The sequence below is a fragment of the Zalophus californianus genome, chromosome 1 (assembly GCF_009762305.2).
Source record: "Zalophus californianus isolate mZalCal1 chromosome 1, mZalCal1.pri.v2, whole genome shotgun sequence".
NCBI classification, from domain to species: Eukaryota; Metazoa; Chordata; class Mammalia; order Carnivora; family Otariidae; genus Zalophus; species Zalophus californianus.
The window spans coordinates 129,918,710-129,936,185 of NC_045595.1; the positions used below are offsets into that span (position 1 = coordinate 129,918,710).

Sequence of the window (17,476 nt, forward strand, 5' to 3'; positions counted from 1 at the left end):
TGTTTCTTCCTCTCTGTGGGAATAACCAATGACTGCTTTAACCTCACTTCCTAGCAGTTTTATTTGATCCTGTGTGGTGCTTGGCAACAGTCATGTGGGGCTTCTGTGTAGACAACTCAAGGTAACTATTTGCTTTAAAAACATAAAAATAGAACAGTACAGGACTCAATTCTCTGTTGGAATGATAAAAAAAAAGTTAAGAGAAAGTTCATATCTAAAGGAGAAGGATGGCTTAGATAATATGTTACCAAATTTGAGAAAATCTCTTTGGGTGTATAAAAGATAACAATAGCCCTGGTACAAAGAAAACTAGCCAAAGATTGTCTATTACAGGGGCACCTGGGTGGCTCAGTTGGTTAAGCATCTGCCTTCGGCTCAGGTCATGATCCTGGAGTCCCGGGATCCAGCCCCGCATCAGTCTCCCTGCTCAGCAGGAGTCGGCTTCTCCCTCTCCCTCTGCCTGCCACTCCCCCTGCTTGAGCTTACTCTCTATCAAATAAATAAATAAAATCATAAAAAAATAATGTCTATGACAACCTGCTTCTCAATCTTCTAGGCCAATTTCCCCCCTGACAAGTGGATCTAGTGTCTGTTGAAATGAAACTGTGAAAAAAATGGTATAAAAAATAGGAGATATGCTTTGATTTATACGCCTATATGAAAAGTTGCCTTGTGTGTAATTTCATATGGTGTTTAATTTGTTTACTGGAAGAAGATTCTTACCCTAGACTGATGTGCTCAGGTGTCCACATTAAAAAATCTATAATCTACTTTCCATTCTGCTGGCCTTTAACTGATCAGTCCTCATTTCATATCTGCATTCATTCAACTACCCATTCATTTATTCAATGAATATTTACTGAGTATCCACTGTGGACTAGGCGCTTTGTCAGGTATTGGAGTTACAATGTTGAGCCAGCTCACAAATGACCTCATCCCCAACCATGGAGGTTACAGTCCTGGATGAGAAAGATATTTTTCTAATAGTCCCAGGAATAAATGTAAAATTACAAATGTAATAAGTGCTAAGAGATTATTTAATTAGAGACATTAGTGTAGTCAAGAATGTCCAGGAAAGGTTCTCTGAAAAAGAAAGGACTAAGATGCTAAATGAAAAAGCATGAAAGTGGGAAAAAAAGAAAAAGCAAGTGTGAAAGCAGCAGGGATTAGAGGAAAAGCTTTCTAGGCAGAGGAAAAAGCATGTGCAAGGCTAAAGCATGGCACCCTCACTTATTCAACATTTATCAAGTGTCACACCTGCGTGTGGGAAAGGGTGAGGGGTGGGAGAGGGTGGGAATTTCTTGCTCTTATGGAGCTTGCACTCTAGCGAAAGGCAATCAATTTTTTAAATTAATGAATGAGATAAAAAGGAAGCCTGTTACAGAGAATAAATGGGGACTGTGTTCTGAGGAAGGGCCAGTGTGGCTGGAGAACAGGGATTAAGCAGCATGTGGTTAAAGATGAGGCTGAAGAGGGAAATAAGTGTCTGGCTAGGTAAGCCCTTACAGATCCTGTGAAGAAGTTTGCTCCTTATGCAAAAAGCAATGGAAAGACATCCAAGGTATTAAGCAGGAGGCTGAGAAGATATTTGTGCTTTGCAAAGCTATCTCAGCCATTGATCTGCTGCAATGTGGTGATCAAAATGGAGGTGAGCAAGTGGATACAGAGAAGTCAATGGAAAGGCTATTGTAATAATCCAGATGAGGGTGGCTTAGATCAGGTAGCAGTGAAATGGCAGACAAGTGGCCAGAAGGAGCCATGTTCAAGAAGTCCTATCAGAGAGTTGGTGATGGGCTAAATCTGAGAGCACATGGGTAAAGAAGGAGATGTTGAGGACAATTTTAGATTTCTGGCTTGAGTAACTGGGTAGATGGTGAGGTTATGAACCCTGGAACATGACTAGAGCTCTCTTTGATCAAAAAACATCTTGAAATTGTAGTCTATATTTACCACCTCCACTTCCTTGCTCCCCATTCATTCTTTTTTTAAAGCACTGGTGTATGAATTCTGACCACATTGGTTTCCTGTGATTGCAGGAAAAGTCACCCAATTTGGCTTTTTCACAGCCTTCATGACCCTCAGTCATTTTATATTTTACATATGTGTGTGTGTATATATACACACACACACACACACACACATACACAGAATGATTTTTTTTTCTTGAAATCCTCTCTTTCCTTGATTTTAATTATGTTTCATTTCCCAGGTCCCTCCTACTTTTCAGTTCTTTCCTATCTTTCCTCTTTGCTGGATCCTCTTTTTCCTTTCCTTATTTTTTGTTATACTTCTCAGTAATTGAAAATACTGTTTCAGGGAGCCTGGGTGGCTCAGTCAGTTAAGCGTCTGCCTTTAGCTAAGGTGATGATACCAGGGTCCTGGGATGGAGTCCCTCATCAGGCTCCCTGCTCAGCGTGGAGTCTGCTCCTCCCTCTCTCTGCCCCTCCCCCTGCTCATGTGCTCTCTCTCTCTCAAATAACTAAATAAAATCTTTAAAAAAAAAAAAGCATGAGACTTAAAAAAAAAGAAAAAGAAAATGCTGTCTCTACTTTCATCCCAAACCATCTCTTCAACTGTGACCTTGCTCCCCAACCCAAGTCCCACCTTGCCTGCCACCTGGTAGACATTTCCCTATGGCTGCTGTCTACACTTCCAAACTCACCTGGCAGAACTGAACTCATGGTAAGACCTAATAAACCCACTCTGCCTCCGGTTTCTATTCATTGTGCTACTAAATGATGGCCCAGCTCCTAAAGCCAACTATTCTTTGAATCCTTCCCCAACTATAGACTGAGTCCTATTGAGTCTTCCTTCAAAAATCTTATGTGTTTGTATCTTTATTCCTCCCTATACGAATAAAGCCCCTCTGTTCTCACACCTTGGTTATTATGATAGTTTGCTCACCAACCTCCATGCCTTTGGTCTGATTTTTTTTTTTCAAAGTGCTATCCTTAAATCTCTGGCAGAAGAATTACCTGGGGAGCTTTTAAAAAATACCAGTTCATGTGGCCTGTATTCAATCAGAATCATTTTGGGTAAGGCCTGCCACTTTAATAAACATCCTGGGTAGATCAATCATATATAAATTATCAAGAAAAAAAAACTGTTCTAATCTCTTCCCACCCTGTTTTCTCCCTCTAGCCTTTCCTAATGAGTAGCTCCAAAGCATGACCTTGATCATAGAACTATCATCACAGCTCTTCAGTGGCTCTTGCTTGGCCAAGCAAATCAAGTCTCATCCAACAGGACAGATCATCGCAGTCCTCCAAGTTGTCCGGCCTAATCTTTACCTTGCCTTTCTCACCCTGTACTACAACTGAACTGTACCACTTGCCACCCCTCAAACATACCTATCACAACATCCTCATGCCTCTGGCCCTGGCCCGATGCACTTCAAACACCCAGAAAATGCCTGCCACCCTTTCCATTTCCACCTGTCATACTCGTACCCACTCTCCAGTGTCACCTTCTAGATAGAACCTTCTCTCAACCCTTTCCATTTTCCCTCTCCCTTCCCATTCATTGTCCCCCAAGCTAGAGGGGACCTCTCCAGGATTTGAGCTCTTTTAGCAGGTTTTACATTTTGCTACTTATTACATAGTTATACACATACATCATTTTTCTTTTTTTTTTAATTCTACTTTCAAATTTCATGAAGAGACACATTTATAAAAAGATACTTTTATGGAGTAGAAAGAAAGTTGACCTGAGTTCAAAATTCATCTAGTGCATGCCCTTGGGAAAACCATTTAACTTCTCTGAGCTTCGTCTCTGTTAAGTGGGACAGTGTCACTTACATTATAGGATTTGAGTCAGTATAAGTTGAGGTATCTTCTAAAAAGCTGAACCATATGAAATTGCTTATATTCAATTATTTTCACTTCTAAAAATCGAAATTTCATTATATCTAGCAGTCCTATATTTTAGTACATTTTCCTTTAAAATACCATTGTGTCCCACACTGTGCCTTGCATCTACTTCATACATCAGCCTCTTCGCCCAATATATATGTGTATATTTATATATTAGGTATATATTATATATATTCATTATATTCATATAATTATAATCTTAGAAAAGAGATCAAGAGAACACTACACCAAGTAAGCAAAATCTTAATATACCTCCATGCTTACTCTTACCTGTTCGTTTTTCAAAGCAGGTGAACAAACAGCAATTTTAAGAATACACTAAAGCAAGCTCTTTTCTAATACAAAAGTTCTGTTAAATAAAGGTCAGCAGGAAATGTAACAACACTCACTGTCTCTTGTTTATGGTCCTTCTGGGCATCACACAAACTTGCTCAAATTCCTCTCCTGAGCATTACCTTACCTAGAGTTTATCTAACTCACATTATACCTCCCCTGCCTGGAATCTTTTGTCATCAATCAGAACAGCAATGAGGCTTCCAAAAGCAACTTCTAAACAAAGTGTACACATCTGGGCGCTTCAACTCTGTTTCTCTACCCCTGCAATAGTATGGAGAAACCTCTTGACCAATTCACCCTAAGGGAACTCTGAGCTTGAGAAAGTCAGTGTTACGTTGTTTATATAGGAGCCAGGAAGGAATTGATGTTTTCATGTTCTTACTTAGTGTTCACTCTTCAGATTTATCAGTCCAAGGAAAGAGTCTTTGTCTAATGCTCCCTTTGTTAAAAAATAATTTGTCCCAACAAGGCATTATGCTAAAGGATGTCCTCGAAGAGATTATAGATTATATATCACATTCCAGGGGTTAGGAGTGAGACAGATGCCATAAGAAAGGTACACAGTGCTTTGGGTAATTTTCATAGAGAAAGATTACAAATCGAAGCTAAGAAAAGGATAAAGCTCCAAGAAGAAGCATCAGTATTAACAGAGTTCCAATCTACCTCTTTTTTTTCTTTTTGATACTTATGTAGCAGTTCTGTAACATTAAGCAAGTTAATTAACATCTCTGTGCCTCAGTTTCCTCCTAAATAAAGTGAAGCCTTAATACCTGCCACCCAGAGGCAGGTGGCTAGTACAGTGCAGTAGGAAGTAGCCTTTCAAGAAATGTTGCCTGTTGTTATGATTAAGGTGGGAGCAGGTTATCGTGTCAAATGTTACAAACAGTTCAAATAGGAAGGGCTTTATATTTGTGATTTGGATTTTACGAATTCACTGGTGAAATGAGAGCTCACGTTCCAAAACAAGGTTAAGCATCAAAATTAGGTTCAATATCATTAAAAGACCGAGCAGATGGTGAGGAAGCAGGCCATTCTTTTTTTTTTTTAAGTTTTTATTTATTTATTTGACAGAGAGAGACACAGCAAGAGAGGGAACACAAGCAGGGGGAGTGGGAGAGGGAGAAGCAGGCTTCTCCCGCTGAGCAGGGAGCCCGATGCAGGGCTCGATCCCAGGACCCTGGGATCATGACCTGAGCCGAAGGCAGACGCTTAACGACTGAGCCACCCAGGTGCAGGCCATTCTTTAAAATAATTTTTCCTCAAAAAGTTAAGCAAGAGTGAGGGCAGTTGATAAAGAGCCAGTAAGGATGCAAGAGTGGTCTAGATACCCTTTCTTTTGAGAGGAGGGTCATGAGGGCCTCGTGGTAGTTGGTGAACTTGGCGTTTTACTTCATTTTGTACGTTACACATGGAATTCACACAGAATTAATCTGAGTCCTACAACTCAGTATAGGAGGCATCACCATAAAATGGAGGTTTTTAAGACAGGAAAACTAAGCTCAAAGACACAAAAAGGCCTGTCCCAAGTCCCACAGCAAGTAATGTCAGAGCCAGACTTTCAGCCAGTTCCTCTGACTCCAGACCCCAGGCCACACTGCCTCACTTCACTATGAACACATCACCTCTACTTCTGGAGACTGTTTCACCAAGACATGGACCTTTCCAGAGAAGATTTGGCGGGCAACAACCATGGAGAAATAGCTGCTCATTTTTGATATGGTCACTGCTAACAAGACCTTTATTGAGCCCTTTGTAAGTGATAGGCACTTTACATAATAGTATCATCTGTAGCTTGTGAACCCCTAGCAAGATTAAGGCATGATGCTAGGCATTTGCTAAGCATTTTCTCATTTTCAGCTCAGAAAGACCCAAGTGCTCCTAATATTCCCATATTCTATTATACTTGAGAAAACTGAGGCTCAGAAAGAGTAATGAGTTTGCCCAAGGTAACACAACTTGTAGGTGGCAAAGCTGGGGTTCAAGCTGACACCAGGCTGACTTCCAAATTTTCAAGCACTGAATTTGACACCTGATGGCCATTTGACATACTTTCTGCTCAGGTGCCAATCTGCACGGGCCCCAGTTGCACAGGCCTGGACTGTGAGGTCCCAAGAGGGTCATGCCCAGAGCCCCAGGAAACAGAGGGAAGCACACGACTCACGGACAAAGGTCTGACCAGGACGATCTGCTTTCCTGTGGATTAACATCTATCTCTGCTCTCTCCTTACCTGCTAAGTAAACCCCTAATGCACAGTGCTGGCCCTCATCCAGATGCTGAGCAACGTTTACAGATATGATTCTAAATACTAACTGTGGAAGAATGATTTGACACTGTTACCCTTACAAGCTTCCATACTGAGAAGGAGCAAAAGGGAAGGGAGAGTTAAGCAAATGAGCACAATGTTTTGTAACAGACCTCACATATTTTCCTTAACATATCATCAAATTGTTTTTCTATTTTCCTGCAGTCTTAGCTTTTGAATAACAAAACCTAAAAAGTGATTCCATTCTTCTGCCACCAATCTCTAAGATAATTCAGGTTGACAACCCATTTCTGAAAAAATATAAATTTTGTCCCAATTCTCTTTGCATAATACTTTCCATAACCTAATATAGAGCAGTGGCATTATAAGCTTTATTTCCTTCCCACCCCATTTTCCCCAAATCAGCCTTGATTTGAGTACATGAGGATTTGGGGGGTACATGAGCTGCTTTCCTATAAAATCACCTTTCCTTAGTCTAGGTAGATTTTGGATCACAGGTCCTCCCATTTCTGTAAGTTTTTGTTGTTGCTGCTGTTGTTTTGTTGTAGTCTGTAACTGTTTTAACTCAAGCAAATATAGTAATTTTCCTGGCTTTTGCTTCCCTTAAATTGTAGATATTTAAACACTCTATTACCCTGAAATTATTATAATTTGTATTCGGAAGCAATGACTTAATAAGTTACACATTTTATGCCTCAGTAGTCTGCTAGATTTGTGAATAAATACCAGTCAATTCTGACAGCACCTTTAATGGTGTTCAGATTTCTTTCTTCTTTCCTAGGTAATGCAGTTTGATGTTATCCATGTTTCAAAGGCATAATAAGAGCTAAGGAGTTTCTTACTGGTAGTTCTTCAATAAAGATAAGCAAAGCAAAACAAAACTGCCCTATGCCAAAGTGTTATCTTGGCTAGAGTTTTATCACTGTTTGTCAAAACACTTCCACTAAAATGACATTGAATTAATTCTATTTGCAAAAGCAAATCATTTTTAATAAGAATTTAAAGTGAAATTCAAACTGAATCTTCACCTAAAACTTGAACTTCTAAATTGCTGTTCATCTAAATTCAGTTAAGATTTATGACAGAGACAGAAAATATGAAGAAGAAAACAGATTTCCTTATTATCATAACCTAAGTGCCATCTGGCACCGTGCGAGGGGAAAGAAAAAAAACAAGAAATCCAGTTTGGGGCTAGTCTTGGTCTAGATGTGCTTATAGGATTTGATGAAAAAATCATGCAAGATGAACTAGATATTGGCCAGTGCAGACTTTTAGGAAGACCTGTTGAAAACAAAATAAAAAAACAGATGTATGGGCAAGCCACTCAAATGCAAGTAATGATGGGGACAGTGCCTCAGAGACAGAAAGGGACAGAGTTCTTGGCTGAGGATAGGAATGAGCATTTACTGGTAGCTTCAGAGATTCTTTTATTACCAGGCATTGTTCAAATTGGTTTACCCCAAAAGCAAAACTTGAGAGGGAGTAAGGGTAGGTGGAGAAAAGGAATAGATAATTTGAAGAAATCATTGAAAAGGAATATGCCAGAGCCAAACTATTTTATCAGAAACTACTACAATTAATAATGGCTAACACTTTCTGATTACTTATTCATGAGTCAAGCACTATGGTCTGTCATCTCATCCTGTTGACAAACTTATGAATAGGTTTTATTATCTCTGTTTTTCAGATAAAGAAACTGCGGCACAGAGAGGTCTGGCAACTTGTCCAAAGTTACACAGTTAGTAAGTGTTACGACCTTGATTCAACCTCAGATGATCTAATCCTGATTCCAGAGTCTATACTCTTAATCACCATTACCAAGAAATTCCAAAGCAGTTTGCATTTAAAATAACAACTTTAAAAGCATTATGGTCATAGGTAAATTTGAATGAACTTATAGGATTTCAAACCTGAAATGTTTATCAGAGGCAGATCTTGAAACTACAACTGATACCAAAGCACCATACCTTTTCCTCATCTGTTGTTACAGAATAGAACTTGAAATCATACTAAGACTTGGAAAGTATATAAAAATTTATGTTTAAAGAAAAAACATTTCTTTCTTATCAGGGTCTCACAGAACCTTATTAGAAAAAACAATCCCTTCCTTTTCCTCTGATGTGGAAGTGACCCAACTGCAAATCAGTTTAATTCAGTTCTTGTGAACAATCAATTATTGGGCCCCTTTCAAGAGGAAGCACTTATGCTTTTGCTTCTCCTTAAAAATAACTCAAATTCACACTATTGCCATGAAATAAGTATAATTCACATTCAGAGTCAGTAGCCTAGGAAGATATAAAGATTAATAAAAAGACTAGAGGACATGCTCTTTTGCCCTCAAATTGTTTGCAGACTAATACAGATGACTACCTAAAAGAAAGTACTGCTGAGTTTCCAAAGGCATGTGGGGGTTGTGTGAAGGACCCAGGCCCCTGCCCTTTGCAAGTGACCTGATCATGAATAGGAGTTGTCTGGAGAGGATCTCATGAGGCTGTCAAACAAATTCTTTCTCAGGAGTCAGCTGATCAGAACATATGACCAAGTCCAAGGTTCTTGTCATTTTATTTTTTTTAAGATTTTATTTATTTATCTGAGAGAGAGAGAGAGCACACAAGCAGGGGGAGGGGAAGAGGAAGAGGGAGAGGGAGAAGCAGATTCCCTGCTAAGCAGGAAGCCTGATGCAGGGCCTGATCTCAATCTCAAGACCCTAATATCATGACCTGAGTCCAAGGCAAACACTGAACCAACTGAGCCACCCAGGTGCCCCAGTTCTTGTCATTTTAATCAGTGTTTGTTAGAGACTGTGCCTTCAGGAAGGAAAGAGATGATGTAAGTGACAGACCAAAGGAGCTGGCAGAGCAAAAGACTTCCTCCATGCCCACTGAAAGCCCCCCACACTGCCTGCTGCTCAGGTTCACTCTACAACTGGGAAATTACAAGAGTAATGAGAGTCAAAAGAAAGAATAAGCAGAACATCTTACTATTTTTCAGCAATAAAACAGCTCTTCACTATCCATGTAACTTTCCCTAGCCAAGTCTCTTCTTCCCTGGCCCATCATCTCACAATGTGTGAGCACAGGGTAGGACTGAATCTGAGGGACACATACAGTGTGAAGACTATGAGGTTCCATATCTGGATTTGACCCCTGTTGTTCCATGATTAGCTGTGTTACCTTGGGCAAGTCATTTCATGTTTTCAGTGTATTTCTGCATCTATAAAATGAATTGTCATAATATTGACCTTGCAGGTTCGTTGGGAGTTTGAATGAAATGACATATATAAAATATGTGTTGGTATGATGGGTGATCAATTCAAACTGGTCATGGTGATAAAAGTATCACCAATGTTCACAAAGCCTTGTGCCACCATTAAACTTTATGGTGCATAGCCACTTCCATTTGTATTGTTCGTGTGTGTGTGTGTGTGTGTGTGTGTGTGTGTGTCTGTCTGTCTGTCTGTCTGGTTTACTCAGATAAATTGTAAGTCTCTAGGTTTAATATTAGTTCCATCCAAAAGGATATGGTCTCTGACATTCAGGAGTTACAATTAAGTAATGAAAACTGTATGCACAGTGAGGTATTAAAAAGCAGAATGTGCTAAATCTCATACTAGACCCACAAAGTGCTTTGGGACCACCACGAAAGGAAAGGCTAATTTTGACTGGGAATTTGGGACAGCAAATAAAAGACTGGATATTTGATCTGTAGCTTAAGACAAGGGCTTGGATAAGAATTAGAAGTGAGAAGGAGAAACAGAGGTCTTAAAAATGACAGAAGAAAGACTCAATTTGGGGATTTGTGAGATATGGGGAGTAAATAAGAGAGCGGAACATGACAGATAACCATACTTTTTAAGCCCAGAAAACTGGGAAGACAGGGTCGGTTGAGGGATCACAGAGAAGGAATAGAATTGGTAGAAGAGGATGAGCTCAGTTTGGAACACGTTGAGTTTGAAATGGAGGAAAGACATCCAGGTAAGAATGTCTCCTTGTGAGATGTAAATTGCAGCTCAGGAGGGGCATGTGGATTTCAGAGCCATTGTCACGACTGTGATCATTTAAACTTAGGCAATCACTTTGGGGGGAAAGAACAAATCAAGAATTTACAAGTAACTAGGATAAAACTGTGAGAAGCAGCTACACTTTAGGGCCACTTTAGAGGTATAATTTTAAAGGAACCTTTGGGGACCTGGGAAAGAAACCAAGAGAATTCAGAATCACAGACACCAAGGGAAGACAGAATTTCACAGAGACAATGATGATCAGGAATGTCAGGCTCTGCAGAGAGCCTGAGGACGGTGAAGACAGAGGGACTATTTTGGCCATTGTGGTGACCTCAAAGAAAGCTATTTCAGGAATGACCCCAGAGCAGAACAAATGAGAGGGTAAAGTGGGAGGAAAAATGATACATGGAATCATAGCTTGAGGGACAAGAGAAGGTGTTTTATTAAGATAACAGAAGGCTGAGCACATTTGCAGATTGACGAAGGAGCCAGTAAAATGGATTACAGCTGAAGAATAAAGGCTAATTAATGTTTTGAGACCCTGGAGCACTGGTTATCAACCCTTTCTGAACATTAAACTCACCTAGGACCCTTATAATAATACTTATGCCTAGTTCTGATCTGCAGAGATTCTGATTAAATTGTTTTGGGGTAGGACGGGCACCTGTGTTATTTCTTAGTTCTTCCAGGTGATTCTAATATGTATCCAGACAGAAGAACCACTGACTCAGAAGAATTGGACATTAGATTAAGGCCACAATAAAGGTTGTTTTTCGATGTCAAAGGTGCTCTTCTTCCTCTAAAATGGGTTATATTTGTATTGGGGTGGAGGAGAAAGGAAAGGATGAATTAAGAATAGAAACATCTTGAAGAAAGAACTTTGAAAGAAATAATGGATGGTTTCAGTCTGATAAAGTAGAATGTGAAACACTTGGAGGAAGGGGCAGAAGTGACGTTGTCAGGAAAGAAACTTCAAATCCCAAACAACCATAGCATTCCACCAGGGATAAAAAAAGTAACTGTCCATTTACTGCCTTAGTCTATCTTTTTTGGTTGGTGACCTCCGGACACAAAAAAAGGCATTACTGTCTTTCCCATTCGTCTTAGGAAAAGGAGAAGAAAAAAGAAAATTTATAAACAGGAAAGATCTGGAAGAATAGTAAAGTTACAGAGCCTTAAGGAAGACTTGTTTAAGCAGGGGTATCAAACGGGAGAAAATCTAAGCTGTGGACTCCAATGTCTGTGAAATCACTTAGAACCCGCCCATGAAGGCATCTTGGAAATCACCTTTACCAACTCCTCCCGTTTAAATGATGAGTGGACAGAGATTCAGAAAGATTCTGTGACTCAACCAGACCAAATAGCATGTTAGTACCACCAAGGGACCCTGAAACAAAGTCCTCTGTTCCCACACCAGCACCTGCTGTTCCTTTATGCACTCTGCCTCATGACCTCTATGGTTAAGGTCCTCAGTGAGAAAAATGGCTACAGCTCTTCTGTGAGGATTAATAAGAAAATCCGTAAATTGTTTTTAGTTCGTTGCAAGAGAGGGGGGAAAAATGTTCAGTTTCTTCTTTATTGCTATTATTATGTGAACCAGATTGAATTGCTGTGTCTCTTAAGAGTTTCTTACGACTAGTGTGAAGTTTCCCATTTTAACCCAGGCCAATTTTAAATTGCCAATAGAATACAGAAGTAACTGTAATAATTCAGTTGCCACACTCAGTACCTTGTTTGAAATACAACCGAAGAGGAGGAAAACTTGCAAGCCTAGAGAAGTAGCAAGAAAGAGCCTGTAAAACTGTAAAAAGACATATTCCAGGTAATTAAGAAGGAGCAGTGTGTGCTAACAAGGTCGGTGGGTCCCCTGCCCCACATGGCCTCTGTACGTGGACAGTGGCCAGAATGCTCAGGGCCTGGGGTTGTTCATCTATTAAGTGAGAAGACCGAATTCAGTCACTTCTCAAGTCCCTTCCATTTCTGACTGAATTTTCATTGTCACCATCACCCTCCACAAAAAATATTCTGAAATAGTTTAAAACAAAATACAGAGACTATCTCATGGATCACAGTTCCATGGTTTTTTTATATAACTTTTTTAAATTAATCTAATTAAATAAAGGCATGTCTCAACTTCCGGTCTCTTATGTGTAAAGTAGGAAAGCACTGGAGTGAATATGGTTCCCTCTCAGCTCTGTGCATCAGTGGCCTTTTCACTACCTTTGATCAGCTGTGCCAGGGACTAGGCTAGTTGCTATTTACCCTGCATGGCTGAATGCTCTGTTCCCACATCCCGCACAGCCAGGGAGGGCACTGACCAACGAACTTAAACATCCCGGAGCACCTTTCTCTATTCCTCCTTTTCTTTTAACCTATCCGAGTGTGCAGTGTGCTCTTGGGTCATCTCAGGAGCCCTGTGGGCATGTTGGGAAGAACTGATGGAGCAGAGTGACTGGGTGACATGTACTGTAGGTAAGCTAGACTCTCCCAGAGAAGTGTGTTTATTCTGCATTCATCCTCCTGAGTTAGCAGAGGAATTGGTGATGGCTAGAATGCAGAAAGAAGCTACAATTAAAGAGAACAGTATTCGTTTGGATGTGTCAGAGAATGGTTAGAAGATGGAAAAGTGGAAAAGGCGACGCTTCCAGGCTTTGGAACGATCTGTAGGACCAAAAACTCCGGAGTACAGGGAGCTGATAACCAATAATTGGGAAAGGAAGCATTGCTTCCTTTCATAGGGAACTAATTTTTATTCCCTCTGTTGGATTCATGGTGTTTCTTGATTCTAGTGCATATTTTCTCATATTTTAAAAAATGGTGGGGGGTTCATTCACAGGTTGTAGTTTTCAGCTCTAATGTAATGGAATTGTAGGATTTTCTCAGCCTTTCAAATGCTCAATTATTTTACTGCCAGAATTTTCTTCTATTTGATCAATTTTCCAAAAGAAGCTCTGTCTAGACATGCAAACTGAATGGGAGAATTGATACAAACATCTAGAGAACTCTAGAAAAAGTATCCTAATTGATTGTTTTAGGCAACAAGTCTTTGATCTTTACTAGTATTAATTATCCAAGTCTGTGTTGAGATCTCTAATTTTGCATACATACAAATGGTCTCACACAAACATATTTGACAATAGTATTACTTCACAGATTTTCTTCCTCTGCAGACTAGATCATAGTAATTTTAGTGATGAGAAAATATATACAAATTCAAACTGACAGCAATTCACGGATCCCTAATATTCCAATGTGCTCTAATATTTGTCACCAGCTTTGCAGAATTATTATTAATAGCTTGACTGCAAAGCTGTTTAAGAAACATTTCACTTCAAATTAGACATAATCTTTTTCTTTCAGATTATACAGGTGCATTGCTAAAGACATTTTCCCTCCCCACATTTGGTTTATTTTCCCTGTAAAAAAAAGAAAGAAAGAAAAGGAGAGGGGCGCCTGGGTGGCTCAGTGGGTTGAATGCCTGACTCTTGATCTTGGCTCAGGTCATGATCTCAGGGTCATGGGATTGAGCCCCATGTCAGGCTCTGCACTCAGCACAGAGTCTGCTTGTCCCCCTCCTTCTGCTTCTCTCCCTGTTCATGCTTGCTCTCTCTCTCTCTCTCTCTAATAAATAAATAATCCTTAAATAAAGGAAAAAATATATAATGAGGACCAAAAGAACTTGGAAGGAAGGAAGCAAGATACGGCAAGTAATTAGGAAGCATTGGACTATCTTAGATCACCATACAGAATGTTTCAAGTCTTTCCAAAGTACTTTGTACCATTTGATTCAAATGTATTCCTCTGAGTGGCTAATTTATTAGCAACAACAGAGGGTGTTCAAGATAAGGCAGGGTGGGAACACAGGTAACTGACAACCAATCAGGAGGCCTTCGTCTGAGAACCTAAAGTGAACAGGAAATGCTGACAGTCAAAGGAAGGGGAGATGTCTATCTTGAGGACATTTCTCACAAGAACAAATAATTCAAAATTAAATTGAAGATAATGCCCCAGTGAGGTGACTGCTCTTCCCAACTTTACTCTTGGGATTCTTCCTCAAGGCTTGAGATTGCTGTTGTGGGCAAACTGGCTATGCTGACCTACAGAAATGGAACTCAATCTATCCATCAACCAGTAGTCAATCAACCAATAAAGTCTAAATATTTCAGACCCGTAGACCAAGTTTCCCTCCCAGAAATGTGTTGAGAGATTTGGTTTTTCCCCTCTAACATGCTTTGAAGAAAGTGACTTTATTGGCACAAAATAATAAAGATTTTAAACATCAGCTAACATTTTTCTTTCTTTCTTTTTTAAATTTCCCAACTGAGGAGCCCTGGTTTTAACGGCTATCAAACTCTCTCGTAGTCTGTGGTTTACTCCCACTGGAGAACTGCAAAAACCTTTAGTTGTTTGAAAAATATTACCACCTATGGCACCCGTCGTAAAGGCCCCACAGCAATCGTCCACAATTCACCAAGGGCAGGGCTCTCCCACTTGTACCCCTCCATCTTGATTCTACCTGTTCAAGTGATGCCCTCTGTAACATTTTTGAGTAATATCTGTCAGGCATGTGCTAAGCGATTTCGGTCTTGTCTTTTAACAGAATCTTGGAAATAACCCTATGAAGTAAGTGTTATTTTTGTTCCCAGAGGAGGACACTGAGACTTAACTAAGATACCACAGCTAATACATAAAAGAACCAAGGTGCAAACCCCACGCCACCTGATCTCAAGTCCATGCCTTTACCTGATCCACCGTCCCACCTCCTTAGAGACAATAGTGTACTATTCTCCGGATGTCTCTGGATACTCAACACCCAAAACAGAACATTAGTTCTCTGAGGCTAAAAGTCATGTGATATATTGCCTCTGAACTACCACAAGTGTCAAAGATAACGCTAGGCACACAGTAGGTACTTGAAAAATACCTACTGACTTGAATTCACAAATGAAAACTCTTTGTTCTAATGCTTTATCCTCTCACTGTGCTATGAAATGGAGTATGAATCCATAAAATTTTAGTCATAAGGATAATGTTATTTGAACAGAACAAGATGGCATTATGAATAATAGATTTCAATTTATTAAGCACAGAGCTACAACCAGCTTAACAGGATAATGTAAGGATTATTATAAAATCTTAAGAGATTACTATAAGTGGCACATGATCCCCTCTACTGTCAATCAACACAAAACAATGCTGAGAAGTAGGCTTTCTTGTTTGTTTTTACGTGAAAGCAGTATGGACACCTACACAACTAGACTAGTTGGAACAGCCTGGTTCTATTATTGGTTCTGAAAGTAAATGGTTCTATGGCTCTCAGCAAAGGCTGATCCCTTCGGGTCTAAACCTCCTCAGGGTTAAAAGTAGGGGAGGATCAGATTGGTTGATAGATAAGGTCTTCCGACTCTAAAATCCCATCATTCTGTAATTTTGTTACATTAGATTCCAGTGTTAGTGTAGCCGGAAATGCTCACTTTGTGATTTTTCTTTCACCTTTCGCAAGATGCTCTGTCAGGAAACCCAAAGGCACTTCATGGCAAAACTCAGTAAGGGAAGGAATACAGCAGCCTGTTAGCCACAGTTGGGATGCAACAACAATAGTGTGTGTGTAGGGGAGACGAAATTTAATGATCCGCTCCGCAGAAGACAAGGTCAAATCTAAAATAATATCACCGAGACTTACTACACTTAGGATTAGTCACTGCTACTTTATAAATTCAGAGTTTTTAGTAAGATCATATATAGGACAATTTAATCTATACAGACCTGCTGGCTTCAGAGATCTACCTTCCTGTTAGTTAGCTATGCTGTCTTAGTTAACGAATGTGACCTTTCCAGATCTGGGTTTCTCCACCTGTAGGAAGAGAGCACAGGATTGGATGTGTTGCCTAGCTCTAAAACAAGTGATCCTCTTGCGGTAGGAAAAAAATACGTTTGGTTACGGCAGTCACTTGCTGCCTTCTTTGGAAAGTAGTTCCTGATAAGCAGAGGCTCTGTTTGTTGGCTGAGAAGACAATAGTTGTGACCACCAGGGTTGGCACAACTAGCCCAGGACTAAGTTGTTCTGTGTTATTAAGGAAAGAGATCAAGAAGCCCCTGAGAGAGGACTCTGGGAAAGGACGCAGGGGGCAGTCAAGTTATGTGCTGGTGCTGAAAGAAGGCATGAGGAGATAGGAAACTCCAAGAACTGTCAGGCTATGGGAAGAGACCTAAAGGAAAATGCTGGGTTTTTTAAACTCTCTCCTTGCCTCCAGCTCTCGACTGTCAAGAAAGTGTATACTCTTCAATAATGACTTGGTGCAGGTAAATTCTTTATTCTGAAGGAAAAATGATCAAATCCAGCCTCAGAAGCTGTGTGGAGGAATGGCTGATCTATGGGTTAAAGATGCACTGCAAGGAAGTATGTTGTGAGAGAGAGAACTCTGCATCTGCAATATTGATAGAAGGAAGGATCCCCTCTACTGCGCTGTGGCCAGACTGCAGCTCAGTTCAGTTCTGGATATTACATTTCATCAGGAGTCCCAAATGCAGACAGCTTGAGAGGTCAAGATGAGTGAAGCCAGGACTAAAACAAAGGTGCTAATAGAAACTTGAAGCTGGAGAATGCATATCCGGTGGAAAGGCATTCCATTTTCTCTTGCTTTTTCTGTTTTAGTTAAAAACAAAATAAATAAAAAAGACATTGTGCCAAGCAAAACACATCTGTGGCCCAGAACCAGACAGCTTGCAATCTCTGAAAGAGTCATTAACAAATCAAAGGACATTCAGAGGAGAGTGGTCAGGATATAAAATAACTCAGAATCTTGCAGTATGTGAACTGAGTGAACTGGAATTCTTTAATTTGAAAAAGAGTAGGCCCTGGGGAACCTGGTGATTGTCTTCAAAGTATTTGAAGGCTGTTTTACAGAGAAGGTTTTAGAAATATTTTATCTTTCCTTGAGGGTTGGAACCAGAAAAACAGTGGCAGCCAGTAAGGATTAAATAAGTTAATGTTTGTAAAG

The 17,476-nt window shown here is 40.0% G+C and overlaps 1 protein-coding gene across 6 annotated transcripts in view; it reads left to right on the plus strand.

Moving 5' to 3' along the window:
* KCNMB2 (potassium calcium-activated channel subfamily M regulatory beta subunit 2) overlaps positions 1 to 17,476 on the plus strand; it is a 228,884-nt gene that overhangs the window by 9,760 nt on the left and 201,648 nt on the right. For 4 of the 6 annotated variants that reach the window (XM_035728295.1, XM_035728309.1, XM_027585532.2 and 1 more), the window contains exon 2: positions 8,160 to 8,214. The exons of the other annotated variants lie outside the window; for them this stretch is intronic. The gene's annotated coding sequence lies outside the window, so the exon portion shown is untranslated. The remainder of the gene's footprint in view (positions 1 to 8,159; positions 8,215 to 17,476) is intronic. 6 annotated transcript variants of the gene reach the window in all.